Raw genomic sequence first — 20,508 nt, forward strand, 5'->3', positions numbered from 1 at the left:
CAAGCCCGAAAACCGCCTCCCTTATATAGGAGATTTCTCTCGCCTCGGACGTGGCGATTCTCTATAGGCCAAATTCTTGTCACCCGAGGTGACGTTGTCAGGCGGGCAACTGGCACCATGAACGGTTAATGCCAGCACATGCGCGGATCACTTGTTCATCTCCAGAGGCAAGCGATGTCGGTGCCATCTTATAATGGCGACGATGTGGGGTGGCGCCCCACAAACCCTTGCTACAGTTTTGCCAGATACCTCTCACACTGCCTGTGTCAATATCTGCCTGTCTATCTGTATCTTTTTGTCTGTCTATCTATCTATCTATCTATCTATCTATCTATCTATCGATCTATCTATCGATCTATCTATATTTAATCAGAGTGGTTGTCTTTCTCAGACTCCAATTTACCATCCCATGGGCACAGGCTATGATGAACAATTAATTGCTGAATGCAGTTACTATACTGTGGACCCAGGGCAGTGGTTTGCAGAGTGTGAAGTATAGACCAGCAGAATTATCAGAGATGAAGACAGCTCTGGGGAGCTTGCTGGATGAAGATATTCTCAGTCCCACCCAAAAGTTCACACACACCTGTACTAAGGAGGCATTCTGAAGACCTCAGTGATTTCTGATGCTCATTTGCATGAGAGGATTATCATATTATTTCCCCATGAAAGCCTAAAAGAACAAGGTGGTAAAAAGAACATAATCATATATGCCCCAGGAGCATCTACAGCCAGTCTCCTCTCTAAGGCTAGTTTCTTCTAGTTGTGCGGTGGGTCTAATTGCTTCAAAGAGCAATTTTGTTGTCCTGACTGGCTTAACTACGGGGATTCTGTGGTCTGTGATGCCCAGCTATGGGTGGATGGCATTGAGTGGCTTCACTCCATATTCACAGCCTCAGAAGGATATCAGGAGCTTCCCTCCACGTGTCTGTTCCCTCAGTAAGTAAGTATGGTTTAGGACATTCACATGGTTGCAATGGACTTTGTCGAAGCAGAGAAGGAGACTCATCAACACAGGGACTTCCATGATCTCTGTTTCTGTCGTAATTGCTACTTGGGCTGTTTAGCGTAAGCAAGTTATCTGACCATGCCTTGATTTAAAGGTGGAGCAGTGGTCTTTATCTCTATATAAAAGAAGCAAAAGTAAAATTATAGTTAATTCATATAGGCAAGAGAGGAGCTTGTTACTACTTTGTGATTTATTCAATATATATTTGCTGATGGATTACAACTTGGGATCCTTTAATGAATAGAAATGGCTTTAAGGTAAGGTGGGTAGCCTTTGAGAATCATAGGAAGGGCATGGAGGCCTCTGTGGGAAGAAGTCTGACTTACCCCACCGTCCACCCACCCACCCCACACATAAACACTGGCAAGTGTCTAGGGGCTGTAACATCTAGCTACTGCTCGGCACTGGGGATCAGAAGTTTGCATAAACTCTTGCCACTGAAAATGAGCACTAAAGCGGAGAAAGGGTCAGTTCTCAGTGTTGAAAGAGGAAGTCGTTCCCCCACACCTAACCTCAGTCTTCAACATCTGCTTCTGACTACAGACCGGGGAGGGACAGACAGAGTTAACCCTCCCTTTACTCAGCTCTTGTCCCAAACAGTTTGATCTCTGTTTTTATTGCGGTTCCGGGGTCAGATGTTCATGTTAATACTTGGGTAGCTGGAGAGGAGAAAGTTGTAGTAATTCTTTATGGCTTTCTGAGAAGTTACAATGCCACATACCAACGTTTCAAATCTGTAGATAGGGTAGGATTTAGTCATTCCTTTATGAACCCCAAAGGCAATAAACAATTATTAAATGCAGTGTGCTTTTGTGTTGTTTCAGAGATAAATCAAAACAAGAAGCCTGTGAAATGGTTCATTCATTTACCTAGTGTATATTTTATTTTGTTTTAAAATTGCAGCCTACTTATCTCTGTTTAAGTAATAAATGCATAAGGGCAGAATCCAGGTTGATGTGGTATCCATGTGATTTTTAAAAACTGCAAGTTTTGGAAAACATTAAATAGGACCTTATTTCTCTATTCAGTATAACTAAACATGAAATAGTGGTTTTTTGAAAAGCAGGTGCTTTGTAATTCGCCGAGACGGTGCTAATCTAGCTGGCCTCTCTGAAAGATAAAAGCCTACCTGAAAATTAGAATAAGCAGGAGTTGGCATGGGCTAGCTCTGTTTGTGGCACTGGAAGGGAGCTCAGGGATTAATGGCAGCTGCTCTCATCCTGATACATATGTTCAAGGAAAACGCCCTTCGCATTAGCCTCATGCATACATGAACGTCAATTAGGGATGTCTATGCAAGAGAAATGTGTACTGATAAAAATCAGCTGTTGCCAATGTCTGAATCACATTAAAAATTGACATACATTACAAGGTCAAATCAGGTGTACTTATGCCTATATGTTTTACATATGCATATCATCCATTTGACAGCATTTTCATGGGATACTGAATTTTTATTGAATTGGACTTTATAAATCAGGTAATTGAACTTGTCAAAGGGAAGAAGATGAATTAAGAAAATATCCTATAGTATTCAGTTAGTCACCACAAAACTGGAAGAAAAACAACACAACCTACCAGCTTCCTACCAGCTTTCTTTTCAGCTCTAGGTGGCAAGACTGCTGGGAAAGTGGCTGGNAGGGACCTTGGGTCCCAGGGTGTGTTCCTGAGAGTTTATGAAGGCACATAATGTCTCCCCTTCCTTACACAGTGAAAGAGAAAAATGGATCTGTCTGTCTACCCTCTCTGAGACCTTGCTGAGCATTGATTATGAGATGCATTCTTTGCTGCAGCGTGTCATTGGTTGCAGTTGGCTCACCTTTGATACTATGCAGAATTCTGCCACATTCAGTTTGTCTGTGCTGTTGATAGACATTTGTCTTGGGTAGTGTTATAAATGTTCTTATATGTTTTTTGTTTGGTTGGTTTTTGTTGGTTTTATTTTTTTTGATGAGCGCACACATATTTATGATGGATATCTGTCTATCTATCTATCCATCTATCTATCCATCTATCTATCTATCTCTGAGTAAGATTGCTGGACTGTGGAACATGGATGCACATGTATGCATTCTTGTTCAATAGAATATACACATATTTTAAATACATCTTCATATATGTACATGATGCCTGCTTCTAACAATTTGAGCACTTAAAAAATGAGTTGTATCTTTTTAATAGACTAGCTCACAAGAAAGTATTTTCCTTTTGCCAAGAAACAATAGCAGAGTAAGTGTGACCCCAGTGTACCTGGAGGTTCATCCAGTCCTTGCTAGTTTTCAGCTTTTTAGGGACATTGTGTTGACCCGTCACAGAATTTCTGAGCTTACAGCTGTACTTCTATACTATGAAAATAGAAGCAAATTACTTCTGAGGTTACTTCTGTCTACAGCTTTGAAACTAAAAATGTCCTGACAGAAGACTGCAGAAGAATTTGTAAATATCTGCAATCTCTGAAGGAATATAACTTCCCAGCAAGGATATGTGGGTGTACTGTGTTTTTGGATATTTGAGGTATTCAATTAGCAAGTCTGACTTCTGGTAAGAAGTTAATTAATGTGGCACCCTGATAAAATAATGATTGTTCTACTAACATTGCTAGAAGTTTTACATCATATTCAAAATTGATCAAAAAAAAAAACCCACAGTAAATTCAAATAGTTTGGCAACTTACAATTCAATCTCCCCACAAGTGTGTGTTTTGTGTTAAATGCCTAATGAGTTAGATGTGTGCTTTCTTACAAGTCTCACTCTTCAGTTCTGAATGTGTACCCCATTCTGACCTTTTCTGACATCTAACAGGTCGGTTGCCAAGTTGAAAAGTCATGAGCTGCTGTTTCATAGGAAAATAGCAACCAGTTGTTAGCAGGGCATACTTAATTTGGGTGTGATGGAGCTGACTTTGACATTTTTCTTTCTTCTCTTTCTCTGAACTTGTGTTTGTACCTAACTGGACTCGACGACTGTGGAAGTACACCAGAGCTCTGCTGGACACTGAGCATCCACCCAGGGCTTGTCTGTGCCCAGGACTGGCACTGGTAGATAGAACGGGCATTGGAGAGGCTTCAGTGAGGCTAAGTCTCTCCCCAGTAAAGGCACACATTCTTCCCCTGCAGCCTCTACCCTTGTTCTTGCAGCATGAAAGCATTCTGTAGTGACAGAGAGATTATAGGTCCCATGCTAACATGTTTGATGGAGAAATAAATAGGACTCCTGTGTCACTTTCCCTTATTTTCATTGTTGAGCATTTGAGAGTCCTGTAAATAAAAGCATCTGGACCCAGTGGTTTATAGAATACTTCACCAATTGCTTTTTATTCATAGCTGTGCTTCCTGTGCGGCAGATTGGCGGAGTCTTAGTTAATTTTACCCTTGATTTATTGCTCTAAGCTACCTCTGCCAAGAATGTCTTCCTGCCTTTCACATTCTCTCTTTTAGCTGTAAAATGAACTGGCACCTCCCTTAGGATTTCTTAGCAGCTGATTTCAAATTCTGCTACTCTTTTGTCTCTTTTGACACTTGTTGTCCCCCACTCCACCATAGGCTACACTAACGTCTTTCTCTTGATTATTGTCCTCCAGAAAATGTACGGTAGCAGAGCTTGATTGACATTTTCCGAGGACATTTGTTGGAAGGGATAAGCAGGGACAGTTCCCTTTATTACTAAGTTAGAAGGAATATAATAGTGGGAACAGTCAAGTCTAGGAAAGAAAGTAGGTGTGCATTTACAGGTGACAGTTTTCATGTATCATTGCCACATGTCACTTGTTTTCCTTCTTTGGCAAGGCTAAGGTTAGGAACAGCCATACTGGGTGGATCCCTTGCACTTAGGCATCTGAAAATGTTAATAGAAAGTGATGGAGATGATTGAGAATTTGCTCCTTCTTCAGAATAGCTGTAGGTGAGCCACAGTAACGCCAGAGCAGGAATGCATGCCCTATGCTAGTCGGAGGGAAGTTAGACATTCTCCAGTCCTTTCTCTGTCATCCCACAATGGTATTCCATCAGAAGGTTCTGAATTATCACCTAGCAAAGACTAACAGGATTAAACTGGGGTGTGGTGATTTGGGGATCAGCCATCTGATGCTGGTATTTACAAAAGTAAAAAGTACAGACTGTCCCAGGACAAGGCCTTCAAGTACTGTGGTGAGTCTCCCCGGCGATTGAGCAAGAGGGGTGACAAATGAAAGTTCTGTAAGCCTTGCCCTTGAAGTCCCAAGTTGAAACTAACACACTGTAGAACAACAGTGTTACCGCCCACGGGTGATGTGATCAGGCTTCTAGCCTGCTGGCCATGTCACCAAGGGGCTGATAGCTGTGGAGTGAAGGCGGGCCAAATGAAACCTCTCACATATCTTCAGGGTCTTAGACCTGAGGCTACTTTATATGCAGTCTTACAAGAGGAATGATAGAAAATGAAAGATTTAAGTGAAAAATTTAAATTCTTTTGGTTTAACCAGTGATTTTTTTTCAGATTCTGCATGTCTGTAGCTCTGACCTGCTGCTGATATTGCTGGCCTGGGCACCAAATGTTGAGCAGTATTGTCAGACATTTATTGAAGCAATATCCACACTGCAGTGTTTAGCGTCCCTTCTTTCTCCCCGGTGTACAATGGTTTCTAAATGATGAAATATGTCATTCTCCGTGGTAAGCATTAGTTGTCTTATTGGGAGAACACTGATGAAGCACGACCTTGGTGAGGAAAATTTTGATGCAACAAGCACACTTCCTGTCCTTTCTGGTTGCGCACTAGTGGATGCAGGCGCATGCCAGAACTACACTTCCATACAAGACAATCAACAGCCATCTAGAAATTGGAGTTTTGTGCTATAGAGTGACACAAGAAGTATATATAGGAGACACAAAACTCTTAGTGAAACACTACAATACTCAGCTACAGTCTGGTTTTTTAAAGAACAAACTAGACCATAACTTACAGAGTTAGGCTGGGTGTGTACTTGAGAGCTTAGAAGACATTCCCTGCCTGGAGCCTCTCCAAGGGTACGTGATAGGCTGCTCTTGTGTGTTTGCACTTGATTGTGTACAACCGAGTATTCTATTTTCAGTCATGAAGAAAAGGATTTCTTCACCACACTAGATGTTTGTCTGTTGACTCATAACTGGAACTGAGAGAATTACTGTGGTATCTGAAATGGAGACACATCTTTTCAGAAGTATATCGGGAATGGGGTGGTGGTGTTATCTCAGGCTCTTTCAGATGGTGATAACACCTTGAGCTGAACATCTTCCAAGGCAGAACACCTGCTCTGTGTGCCTCTCTCTCTCTGTGTTACTGTTTTTCATCTGCTTGCTTTCTTGGTCTGTGAACTGTAGAATGAGTTCTAGCAGAGACACGGAGGTTTGCTTTGTGTCCCCCCTCAAAATCCATCTACAATCTAAAACTGTCGAAAGCTTCTTTAACAAAGTTGGTAGGTGTTTATAAAGATCCAAGGGCTCCTTGTCATTAACGTCTTAGTTATGAAACATTGGCTGGAAGTAATTTTTGCAAGTCCCTTCTTAGCCCCTGACCATGCGCGCCTCACTGCTGGAATCCCAGTGACATTTGCAGATGATGCTCCAAGCTACTGTCGGGTGAGAAGATGGACAGGCCTGGGTGGAGAGATGGTTTTATTTCTGTTGTGTGGTCTTCCTGCTTTACCAGCCTTATCCCTTCATGCCTGTCACTTCTGCCCCACAACCCGCTGTATCCTCACCCTCATCTACTCCTGCAAGCTTTTTCACTTTGCTGAACGGTCAGCTTTCATGTGTCATGTTCTCCCTCTCTTCTGCCTTGCTAACCCTGTCAGAAAGGCTCCAGGGCGCAGCAGTCTCTCCTTGACCTCCTGTAGTCCAGAAGCACCGTAACAGCAGCCCAGTGAGTCAGAGTTGTGTGTTTTGCTCTCACAGTAGTTATTAGACTGTAGATCAGTCAGCAGGGAGACCGGTAGCTTTCACCCTCTGTGGCAGTGGTGTAGAGTAGAAACAGGCTCCAGCAAGTTCTCAGCGAATAGCTATTGAATGAATAAAGGTATCTAGGGTGAGTGGCCTTCCATGTTCATAGATTACAATTTCTAAGCATGGTTCACCAGTCCGAATGTACAGAGAACTGACATTTTTGTAAGGTAAGATTTTAGACAAGGAAGCATAAGCCTGTGTTGAGGTGGGGAGAATATTTATTATTTATTATTACTATTACATTTACTATTTCCTCATAGTCCAGTCCAGTCTCTGTTCCTCTCCTGTCTGCCCTCCAACAGTTTCTCATCTCATTCCTCTTCACCCATCTCCAAGAGGATGTCCCCACATCCCCACATTTCCCCACACCCCACCAGGTCGCCTCACTCCCTGGGTTCCCAAATCTCTCAAGGGCTAGGCATGTCTTCCCTTACTGAGGCCAGACCAGGCAGTTCTCCACTGTATATGTGTCAGGGGCATCGGACCAGCTAGTGTATGCTGCCTGGTTGGTGGCTCAGTATCTGAGAGATACTGATTAGTTGAGACCGCTAGTCTTCCTATGGGGTAGTCTTCCTCCTCAGAGTCCTCCAGCCTTTCTCTAATTCAACCACAGGCATCCCAGGCTTCAGACCATGGATTGGGTGCAAGTATCTTCCTCTGGCTCAGTCAGCTACTTGTTGGGCCTCTCAAAGGGCAGCTATGCTTAGCTTCCATCTGTAATCACACCACAGCATCAGTAATAGTGTCAGGCCCCGGAGCTGACCCCTGGGATAGGTCCATACTTGGACCCGTCACTGGACCTCCTTCTCCCCAGTCTCCTCTCCGTTTTTGTCCCTGTAGTTCTCCCAGACAGGCACAACCCTAGGGCAGAGTTCCTGACTGTGGGGTGGCAACCCCATCCCTCCAATTGATGCCCTATCTTTCTACTGCAGGTGAATCTCACAAGTTCCCATTGTTGGGGAGGTGGGAGAGGGGGAGACCCTCTAGAATGTACCAGAGACCTGGGAGGTGAGAGACTCTCAAGACTCAAAGGGAGGGACCTATGATATGAAACTATTAACTAGTGCTCTGTTAAGCCCTTATCTCTGTGTATACTTGGAGCTTTCACCCCTCTCCTTTAGTATTAAAATCTATAAGAAATAGTTAAGTATGGCATACCTACCCAAGATACACAAACACACACACATACACATATATGTGTATGTATATATACACATATATGTGTGTAATATATATAATTGGTATATGATCTTTTCATATTTCTAAGGTTTAATTGAAAGATTAAATTTTTCTCAAAATACGTTGATTATCTTGTTTCTGTTAAATTTTAAATGGCTATCTCCAGGGCAGAAGTAGTGATTGCTTTTGCTACTTAGGGTTTGAATTAAATCCAGCAAGTCTTACCATGGCAAGCCATCTTCTTGAATAGTCATCTCACTAAAATCATTTCCATGCGATAGACAGGAACGATGGTCTGTTCAGCAGCATTGTTAGATGTCCTTTTGAAATTGTTGGTGTATAGTTTGGGCACAGTTGAGATCTAAAAGAAGTGTTCTTTGAAAAGTATGTCATTAATGTTGGTAAGCCAGGGATTATTAATAGTGCTTGGCTTTTAGACTGAGACCCCCTTTAGACTGAGCGAATACACCTAGACAAGCCAACATCTAGGCTGATGTCTTATCTAGGCTTACGTCAAATATGGTTATGTTAATTTATTGCCAGGAGACACAGATTTAAATGGCAGCACAATTAATGGACTGTTGAAAAGTCTGGAAACATTCCAAGTCCCTGCTTCCCTTTTAGTCAATGTCAGGAGCTTCTCTGCCTTTGCTTGAGTACTTGAGACTTGTAGACATAAGTCTGTTGTTTGTCAGAGTAAGTCAAGTGGCCTAGCTTAACCATAGTTTCACCGGTGCTTAGATATGCTTTGGAAGTGAAAAGGTAAAAGGTAAAAGTTGTTGACATAAGGAAAAACCAGCCAACCAACCAAACACTCACACATACATGCATACATGGGCCCGTGCTATTTGTAGCTTTAGCTATCCTTAGGGAATCCTGGGTCTGTACCCCTCTGCAAATAGGGAAGATCTTTAGGCCTTGTAAATTGGTAGTGCTGTTCAGCATAAGCCGACTATGAGTAACTGAAATTCACAACCTTGAATGCTGAAAATCTGAAGAATTATGCATGATCACAGCATGGGAAATTATCCACTATGTGAACTATTTACAATGCTATGTAAGCTTATCTGTAAATTATATGCAATATAGACTTGGGCTTTATTCCCAAGATGTCTCACTATATACAATCATTGTTTTTAATCCCTCCACCTCCGCAACTAGAGATCTACAACACTTCCTGTCAGAAGCCTCATGAGCAAGAGATGCTGTGGAGACAGTGAAAATCTAAGAGCTACACTATGCATCGTTTTCCTAATGCAGTCATAGTACACGGTTTACCAAACCATTTCAAACTGGGTGGTGTGATATAACCTCAGTTATGCATATTACCGTGTGTTCTGGATAGTTAATCTTCATGTCCTGCTGGCTGGGGCATTGGTTCAGCTGGAAGACCCACTGGGAAGTTATGCATAACATGCAGTGCTGCTCTGCTGCTGGGGGCCGATGGAAACATCTCTACACGCTTGCTTAGGCTTCCTCCCAATAAAGCCCGGGAGCACGTGCAGAGAGATAGGTAAAACTTGGCCTCTCATAAGATCCTCTCTCACTCATATCACTTCTAAGCCTGAAGGGTGCCAAAGCAGAGCCGGCCAGAAGGTGCTTTAGATAGAAAGGGGGGGCGGGATGGGACTGTTTGCACCCTGTGATGAGAAGAGTGACAGAATAATCTTTGACCATCTCTAACCTCTGCTGATCTTCTAAGTTAAGTCCTGTTAGTTACAATGTGTATATAAAAGACGAGGAAACCAAGGCTTACAGAGGATAAGACAGTGCCCTGCACCATACAGTTGCTAAGTGGTTTAAGCTTAATGCTAGCTGTGGCTTTGATGCCCGCAGAGAGGTTTTAATGACTGTGATGAGCTGACTCTCCTGACAGACCAGACTACCTGGATCTGTCCTTATATTCCACAGCCAATACCTAAGGGTAGTTTTATTGACTTGAGGAATTAGCCCATTTCAGTCAGACTGGATGACATTTTTGAGAAGCTATCATGTGCTCCCTCTGCTGCCTCTCCAGATCTGAATATTTCATAATTGTTGGGAAAGGTTAGAGGCAAAATTCTGACATTGTCCTGTCCTGCCCTCATTACATATATTAGTCTATTTCCTTACCAAGACCAAATATATCCTTTGAAACTGGATGTTCCCAGTGGGCATCCTCTGTTCTGCTACAGCCTACAGTTTTCATATGGTTTCAATATTGTCGTGTTTACTATTCATTAACATGAAACACAGATTTTTAGATTGACCCTTTTTTCCTGTTGTTCAGTGGTTTTTGTTGTTTTGAGAGCAGTCATTACTCATGGATATTCTTTTTGTTGAAAAAGGAAAAACAAAAGAAATGTCAGAGATGACAACATTTGTGGAGAACAAAGTAAAAATGAAGGCCTCTACATGAGCTAATGACAGGTTTTATGCTTACAATAACTTGAGTTTTCTGTATTTGATTCCTGGCACCCTGGTTTCAGGGCATCTGTCTTTAATCCAGACATGTTGGGGAGAGGGGAGTCTGTAATTGAAAATAAGGCACAGCCTTCTCCTTGCACTTTAGCACGGTTTGTAAAGCTCACTCATCTTAGGGGCTCTTCAGGGCAGACTTGTCTAGGTACCTCCTGATCACACGAAAATGTTAACCCTCCCACTGCGTGCTACGGAGCCTTTGAGCATGTTCTACAACTGCCTTACTCACACGTGTTTTGGATGAGAGATGTTTCACAGAAGGCCCATCTCTAGAATCTACAGTGACCAGCACTGTGCAGTCCCCATTATATGCTGGTATTCTTTTAACTTACTGTGTCCTTTGAGATATCGATTCCACATATTCAGGGATCGGCCATACCTCTCAGGGCAGGAGATGTTACACCTGGAAGGCCCCCATGGTTAGAAACGTGTGTCCGTTAGGTTGATAATGTTTGCAACTTTTCTTTCGTTGTTCAGAGGAGCTTCACTCCTAAGAACTGGTGGGTTACTCTAGGTGTTTTCCTTGGTTTCTTTGCCCTTTTACTTTTCCCCTGGAAAAGGAATAACTGGCAGGCATATCCTCGTGGAGTGTCTGTGTGATAATGCCTCTTGAAACTGTTTTCATATCTTCCATCTTGTAAATGGAAGAAAAGTATGGTCAGCAGCTTTGTCTGCTCTCAAGTAGCTGTATCTTTGTTGTTAAGGTATGCCGAAATGCATTGTGATGTCCTTATTTGACAAACTTCACAGAACTCAGAGGCCTTTCAAAAGTTCCTAAGAGTGTCTTGGCTAACTTTTTAGAGCCTGTTATAAAAGTAGGAGATAAAGCTATCAAAGAGACTTGAGAACCTATTCTTTCTTGAACCAATTTTAGATACGGGCTTAAGTGTTTCTCCATTATACTTTGTGCTTTTTATTTTAAGAGTATGGATGTAAGAACCCTTCTTTGGTGGTAAGGATCTAGGAAAATATATGTGTAAGATTTGGGAAAACTTTAGAGGGGAGTGGTGAGTGCAGCCCTTCCCAGGGATTCCTCTGTCACTGTTCCCCTGGGTAGTTTATGGCGAGTGTAGCAGAAAAATTTTTTCATGTGAAAGCCAAAGCCAGTGTTGCCAGTGGGGCCCTACAGATGATGGAGCCTGTGTTGGGTCTGGAAATCTATTTATTCTTCTACAAGCACACTTGGCCCTTGCCTTTCAAAAACAAACAAACAAACGAAAAGAGATCAATGTAATGGCTTTTGGGTGATGTTTTTGTTCCTTGTTGAAAATAAGAATATTTAAAGAATATAAAGAAGTAGAAAAACCAACTGTAGTGAATCTGCTTCTCAGAGATGACTGCTGTCAATATTTTCTTGTATCCTACTATTCACTGTTTATGGATTATTTATCATGAATGAGGAAATACTAAATGTAGTTATTTTTTAAAAATAGGCTTTTGTCATCTCGTTTTTCTTTCTTCCATTTTCTCCCAATGTTATGATGTGACACACATACCTGGTGATGCCTACCATGAGTAGGCCTGGGGATTGAATGGTGAATTAGTACCATTTTGGTTATCACTCATAGGGCAGCTGTGGTTGATACTTGGGGGATGGTCCGAATCTCATGTCTTTCCATTTGTCTATGTTGCAGAGTCAGCAGTTGGGGTGAGCTGGGCCTTCCAACTTCTGCATGTTGTTTGTCTTTCCCTTGCTCCATTCCAGGGGAACAATGTGGAGATGAGACAGCAGGCTACCTAAGGGAAAAACTTCCCGATTTCCAAATGGGTAGGAGGCTTTGAGGAACAGTTAGTGTGATGGGGAACTGGATGCTTCCCCAGGGAACAGGACAGATGTGTTTCCGCTGCTTCTGTCCCTGCAGACTGCATGGGAGAGTGGCAGCTCTGGTTTCTATTAGCTTGGTGACATTCTGCTTTGCCATTTGTGAAGTTAGAAGTCACAATGAGAAAGCGTGAGACAACCTCTGAGCTTACAGAGCAGTTTAACGTTTTTATTATTTAATTGAGGCTAAGATTGAGCCCTGTATTATTTTAATTTTACTAGAACAATTTTTAGTAATTTTACAAATAATGTTTATCAAGGTTTGGAAGCATTATTTATAAAATTTATTGGTGTGTGTCTGCTTGACTGTGGTTCTCTCTGTATGTGTGTGTGATCACATATAACATTTCTATCTGTTTTTTGGCACTGTTTTGGGTGGTAGCAAATCTTTTCTTATAATTTAAAAATATTTTATAATCTCTTCATAGTCAAATGTGTGTGTATGATGTATGTATGTATGTACGTATGTATATGTATATCACCAACAAAACTTTTGTGGTAAAAAGTACACTGCAATATGCTTAGAATGTGTCTGCATTACCCTTCAGGGAAGACCATTTAGGGGCAGGTAAAATGGAGCCTTAACCGTCAGTTGATCACAATGAGAAAGGCTAGGGAAAACAGGACTCAAGCATATTTTGATATAGAACCGGTGCAGAGAAGTCAACAGAAAGAGGCACGGGGATACTGTGCCTGAGGGAATGCAGAGAGACTTGGTGGCTGGCTTGGGACAAACTCAGCGAAAGAAATTAGGAAAGGCAGCTGGCCCTCGGGTCAGTAGATGTTCTAGAAAATACTGGAAAATTATACAGCATATTTAATTGAGTGAAAACAAAAGGAAAACCATCATTGACAGGGCCACAATAACTTAAAACAAACAAACAAACAAACAAACAAATAAAACTAGCAGGCTCAAGAATTTTCCAAGTAAACAGAAACTAAGATTTTTTTTCTGATGTGTCTGTGATAAGGTTTTGTTATGTCATGAAGCAACCTATGTATTACTTTTTATGTTTTTAAAATTAAACTGGATTAGAAGCAATAAAACATGGACATCATATAGATAGCTGCTGGTACTGCAGGGTTGACGTTTGCCTTATGCCTTTAATGGTAGGTTACTTTGGGTCATATACTTGAGTTTCTAGTATTTCTTTCTCTTAAGAAAAAGAACCAAAGCTGGGAATGGTGGTGCACATCTTTAATCCCAGCACTTGGGAGGCAGAGGCAGAGAGGCAGAGAGAGGCAGAGGCAGGCGGATTTCTGAGTTCGAGGCCAGCCTGGTCTACAAAGTGTGTTCTAGGACAGCCAGGGCTATACAGAGAAACCCTGTCTCAAAAAACCACAAAAAAAAAAAAGAATCAATAATTCATGTTCTGAGCATTTCTTTCTGAATCTCATTGTAGTCACAACTTCCTACTTAGTCTATAGACGTTTCACTATACTTTTATCCTTTATCTGAAGTGAATGAAAGAAGTGCATTCTCTTTGCTTTTCCTGCAATAATGAATAGTCTGGTCTATATTTTAAAGATTTATTACAGCTGAACTCTGTCACAGATGAAGTTTTTATCAAAAGATGCCTAATACTTGAGATAAGAAGGGTTGTTTATGTTACTGGGGTAAGGTTATAAAGCTACTAAATGAGATAAAAGTGGGAGTCATAATATAATGCTTTAGTAGATTGATTGTAATGGAAAAATTTCCCCATAAAACCAGTTATAGGAATTAACAAATATACCTTGATCATCCTGCTTTGGTATTACTGTGAAGTTAATATGGCCAGCATTAAAGAAACATTTAGGAGCTTTATGGAATATGTAAATTAAGATTTCTTATAGTCCTTCTCTTTGTGGACAGTGCTGGTGCACTCCTAGAACATTTCAAAGCCTATGAGAACAATTCTGTTCATCCGCAGAGCCGGCACACCCAGCCTAACTCTTCTCCCTCCTTGAGCCCGTTCATCACAGGCAGCATTCTGCACCTCTCTGGAAACCTTCAATTCCTCCCTCAGATGATTGCTCTCATGGGGTTCTGGGTCTCTCCTCCTTCATTTCCCCTGTATTTTCATCATCTTTGGAGATCCCCAAACCCTTTTAGGTGGAGTGAACTGGCCTCTTTGGGTCCTCAGTCCTTAAAACCAAGCCTGGATATGATAGACACTCACAGAGATCTGTAGAGTAAATGATTGTATGTGTGTTCAGCTGCTTGTCGATTGTTCCTGAGTATGGACTGCGTGCTACAGTCTTCCTAAGGTGTGCACAATACTTTATGGCTGTTGGTTGTGTAGATGAAATCTATATTAAAAAGGGAAGAAAAGCAGCCCACCTCAATGACTGTAATTTCTTTATTGATCATACCTTCTCCTTATTACTCCCATAGACCTTTGGCTCCATACCTCACTTACTCATTAGAACATCTCAAGGAGCAGTCATTTTAGGTAACATTTCAGGATGAGGAAACTGATTTCAAAAGGCTTAGTAATGTAAGACTTCATAGCAGAGTAAGGATATGGACCCAATAATAACAGACTACATAGCTAAACTCTAATGTAGGCTACTTAAATGACTACCCCACATATATTTGAACGTCTTAGAAACTCTTCTAGGGATATTAGTTGTGAACATAGCGTAATTTCATATTTGAGTGTTAAGGATGTGATGGTAAATTGTCCATTTGTAATTGACCCATCTGTTTTTCTCATGGGCTGAATCTTTATTTTTGCTCGAATGGTAGCTCATATATAGCAGATGCAAGAAGAAGATATGTAGGGATAAAAGAATGCTCACTATGGTCTCTGCTTTGGGCTTCAAATTTGAGCTTGGCTTTTGTTCTAGCAGTCCTCTGGGTTGACTTAATATTTAATTTCTTTTTTAAAATTTATAATCAACTTTCATATTTAATTTTTTAACATTTTAATTAGCCCACAAACCAATGAAATTTATCATAGCATTTTTCCTACTTATCACTATACTTTCTTTTTATTCCACTCTCCTCTGTATCTTCTTCCCCCCCTTTTTGCTGGCTTTCTTCTCTCCCCAAGTTAACCATCACTCTACAGTTTACTGGGAAGCTAGCTGATAGAGGTACATTACAGAGGGCCTCTGCTCCAGTCTCTTTGTGGTCCTCCTCCTGACTTGTCTGTGGCTTGAAGTAAATACTGAGTCTCAGTAGTAACTCGTTGCTGAGCTCTTCCACTTCTTCCTTCTGATGTTTCACTTCCATATTGGACTTTTAAGGGGAGTCTTCTTTGTTAGTCCCCTTAGAGGTGTGACAGGTCTCAGTATTTGGACAGAGTGCGGGAGTCTTCTTTAAGACTGTCAGCCTCTTCCTAACAATAGACTGAATGGTTTCAGTTGGGAGAAATGAAAGGCAAGGTTTACACCAGCCATCTCCTCACTCCCCTAGGAATCAGAGTGCCCCAAGTCAACAGCAATCTGGAGCACTCTAAGCCTGCCTTACTGTGTCACAAATACAATAGAAATGGTTCTTTAACTGGATGTGAGTTTCCTTTGAAGTGCCTCTGCTTATATATGTCATGTGATTCTTTGGTTTTATGTTAGATTGTTTACGTAAAGAGCTAGACACACATGCTCTAGCTTTCAAGTGTGAGAAATGGATTATTAATAGTTTTGGATAAAATACCTGCCATGTCTTCTACCCAAAGCAGAACATTCTCATGAAGTTTGGACTTCACTAAATAAATATCTTTTAATATTTTTGACTAATCCAGTATTTCTGCCTTTTTATTTCCTCCTTGATTAGTCACAGCTGTTTCTCCAATTTAGGAAACCAGCATCGTGCAATCTCACTAGATACATGTTTTGTGCACCTCTCATATTTAGTGGATGCCACCAATGAAAATTTGAGGTTATTAATTTACTTTTCAACATTTACTCATGACGTCATAGTGGCCATAATTAAGGTGGACCAGTACACGGTGAAGTGTCATGAATTATTGTAATTTTTTTTCGTGCTAAAGTTTTTTGTGCCAAAGTTCACTAAAAGTAGCCTTATATATTCCTGTATCAAACTATTTATTCTTTGTTCTTTATGATGTTGGCTAGAACAAGCTAAACTACTTAGATTTACCATAATCCGTGAAGTGCCTTCAGTTTAAATCATTTATTCATTCTAGTACAACCACATTTCACAACCTTGCCTGATTGTCAAAGAAATTGATTCACACCAAAGAAAGAAGATACAGGGTTATAAACTGAAGCTAAAACAAAAGAGTGTCGGGGCAGCATCGGGGATGGCCTTGACATGTGGATGCATGGGACACATTTCACTAACAAACAAGAAACCTGGCTTTACTTTTACTGTAGTCTTTCTTGCTTTTATTCTACTTCTTCCTTCCCTTTCTTTCTCCTGCAATGTTGACATCTTTAGTAGTGCTATTCAGTATTGACATCTTCTTTCTGATTGACTGTTGTTCAAAATACCTTTACTCTGAAATATTTTTTTCTGAATAAAATTTCCCCCAAAACAAATGAAAAATGTGTCAATTTATAGTGGTTAATGGAAGATAAATAATAATAATGCTGTTTTCTTATAAATGAAAGAATTCATAATGCAAAATTCCTTGTAAATGGACTTTGAATTATAGTTGTAAGATTGTTGAGCCTTGCTGAGCAGAATTCTTTTTTTTTTTTTGGTTGTGGTTGGACAGGAGACTTTTAGTGATACAAACTAGTAATTAGTAATCATGAAAGCCCTTGTTAATTAGTCATCATTTCTGATCATATGGTGGCAAGTCAGACGGCTTTCGGAAGAGCTGTCTCACCGTGGAATGATTGTATGATAGGAACAAGTACCCCAGCTGCAGACAACATGTTCTGTGAGGCTTTCTGTCTTCCTTTGTACTTAAACAGTGAGAAGTAATGCAATTTTGTATTGTATTTTGAAGGTTGAGTGTTGTTAAAAGCGGTGTGTCTAGAATACAGAGTTTGTTAGAGAATTATATAAAGCATGTACTTCATAGAAAAATACAGATATGTCACAGTCTTTATTGTGACATTAAACTTATAAGATAGTAAATACATAATTCACTATCTTAACATGAACTATAACCTTCGTAAGTCAGTGTCATTGGCAATGATATTCCAAGAATTCACATATATGTGCGGTATGTACTAGGGTGTGTGTTTAAATATAATATGATAGAATTCTAAATTCTGGCCTATATGAAAATTAAAATAACATGATATCAATGACTCCAAATACTTTTAATAATATGAATTGGAGTTTCTTTAAAAAATACAGGTCAAGTGGAAGGTGAGAGACTCCCAAGACTCATAGGGAGGAACCTTTGATGAGTTGCCAGACAGTGGGGAGAAGGAACATATGGAGCCCACGTCCAGTGGGAAGACAGGATATTTGTGGGGTTGCCATCCCACAATCACACCTCTCTCACCCATAATTGTTCCTGCCTGAAAGAATTACAAGGATGGAAATGGAGAGGAGCCTGGGGTGAAGAAGGTCCAGTGACAGGCCCAAAGTGGGATCCAGCTCAAGGGGAGGTCCCAGGGCTTGACACTATTACTGAGGCTATGGAATGCTGACAAAAAGGGATCTATCATGACTGCCCTCCAAGGGACCCAACAAGCAGCTGAAAGAGTCAGATGCAGTTATTTGCACCCAACGAATGGACAGAAGCTGCTGACCCCTGTTGTTGAGTTAGGCAAGACTGAAAGGAGCTGAGGAGAAGGGCGATTCTGTAGCGGTCTTGGTTAATCTAGAACACCACTTTCAAACACTGGACCACACACAGACAGCATATACCAACAAATATGAGGTCCCTAACACACATACAGTAGAGGACTTCCAGGTCTATGTTCATTGGGAGATGAAGCACCTAACCGTCAAGAGACTGGAGGCCCCAGAGAGTTTAGAAGTCAGGTGGGGTGGGGAGTGGGGGCATCCACGTGGAGATGGGGTGGGGTGTGGAGGAGGTCTGGGATGTGGAGCATCCAGAGAGTGGATAGGGAGGGGCGGAAATGGAATATGGTGTGTAAAAAATGAATTACAAATAAAATAAAATAATACAGGTCAAATATATGTATTTTTCAGGCTGCTTTGCATGGCTTGATTATCCCAGGCCATGCAAAGCAGCCTGACAAAATTACAGTCATCCATTTGAAGATAAAAACTGTACACACAAAGAAAGAGCCACTGGATATACATACATATATATGTGTATTAGTGACTCTTAGAGCCTCTAGAATATAAATTTAAAAACTCTTGTTATTTCTGTTTTAAAGTTGAGTGTCTACCAAGTCAGTCGTCAGTGGACAAGCTGAGTCACTCCATCTTCTTTCATCTCCTGGGGCTCAGATAGCCGAGATTAGTGGTAATCACCGACTTTATGCTTCAGACTTATGCTTCGCAAGGCAAAATGAGAAACATTTGGATATGCTTAGAGAACAAAGACACAAGGGGATGGAGGCAGGCAGTTTAGAAAATAAGGAACAGTTGGCTAATCTTAATTATACCCATATTCATTTTTTTCTTTCTTATGTGTCAATTGGAAGTTTGTTTGAAAACTAACCCTCTTACCTGATAATGGGACTTAATTCATTGCAGGTTTTCTGAGGGGACCTTATGTTTTGTCTAAGCATAAATCCTGAAGGTCTTTTACAGTTGAGGGAGGCCACACTTTGTTGCTTGGATGGAGAACAGTTTGCTATCATTTTTATCTGGATGGGACAGCCAGGCCAATCTTAACTATTCAGCTCAGTGGCAGATTCGTGCCTGGATCAGGTTGTGCCGAGTATCAACGCAGATGTTTGTCAGAAAATGAAGATTTATCTGTGTATACTGACAGTAAAGCGACAGATTGGTAACTTCTGACTCCTTAGAAATGAAATTGTGTAGATCAAGTATGTTATGAGACTATTTGATATTTTCCTTAAATTTAAAGATATTCTGACAACACAATTTATCCTTGATTGTTTTCTCTATACTTTTACTCTCAAGTTTCTTGAGTATCTTGGCTCCCCGCCCCTCATCTTACTTACCTTTTTTTGTATTTTTTATTAGATATTTTCCTTATTTACATTTCAAATGCTATCCCAAAAGTCCCCTATACTCTCCTCCCCACCCGTCTCCCCTACCCACCCACTCCCACTTCTTAGCCCTGGCATTCCCCTGTACTGAGGCATATAAAGTTTGCTACCAAGGGGCCTCTCTTCCCAATGATGGCCGAGTAGGCTAGCTTCTGCTACATATGCAGATAGAGACACAAGCTCTGGGGGTACTGGTTAGTTCATATTATTGTTCTACCTATAGGGTTGCAGACCCCTTCAGCTCCTCGGGGGCCCTTTGTTCCATCCAACAGATGACTGTGAGCATCCACTTCTGCATTTGCAGCCACTTATCTTTAAACATGTTTTAGGAAGACTAGGACCTTGGTCTTTAATCACAGGTACATAGTACACCATCTCTTCTAAGCATCTTTTCCCTATTGTCATTAAATATAGATACGGGAGAGAAAAAAAATGGTCAAAGCAGCATGAATTTTAGTGACAAAGACATTGCTAAAATAGAAAGTTTTATATATAGCAAATTAAATTGCTCTATATTTCATCTGCATTTTCTTGAGGCAATTGCCCTTACCCTTGTCCCTAACACACATATGCACACAAAATGTCTAGCCTCAAAACAGTAAGTGTGTGTGTGAGTATGTGTGTGTGTGTGTGTGTATATGTGTGTGTGTGGGGGGGGTGAGTTTGGGTTGGTGATTGTGAGTTTAAAAAAATGGTAAAGTCAATTCAAAAATAAAACTTAGATTCCTTTTTTTTTTTTTTTTTAGCATTCTGTGTTTCCGTTGCTTCGTCATTATCTAGCACTAGTTTATTCTACAACATAGTTTATGCTGTATACTTCAGAACTAGTAAGAACTATTACTGGTGATAGTGTGACTTGTGCCCCGTGAAGCACACATCCCCAGAAGCATCCGGATTAGAATGTAGGTGCCTGCTGTTCCTTCCAACCTTAGGAAGCTCTTTCCCTCTTGTCACTTTATCCCTCTGAGACTTTTCATTCAATTCCTGTTGGCTCTCCTTCCCATATAGCAGTCTGCCTAAT

At 40.9% G+C, this 20,508-nt stretch overlaps 1 protein-coding gene across 5 annotated transcripts in view; it reads left to right on the plus strand.

Annotated features, from left to right (window-relative positions):
* Cblb (Cbl proto-oncogene B) overlaps nucleotides 1-20,508 on the plus strand; it is a 173,928-nt gene that overhangs the window by 58,473 nt on the left and 94,947 nt on the right. The window lies entirely within an intron of this gene.

Source organism: Mus caroli, chromosome 16 (genome assembly GCF_900094665.2).
Source record: "Mus caroli chromosome 16, CAROLI_EIJ_v1.1, whole genome shotgun sequence".
In the NCBI taxonomy this organism is placed as follows: domain Eukaryota; kingdom Metazoa; phylum Chordata; class Mammalia; order Rodentia; family Muridae; genus Mus; species Mus caroli.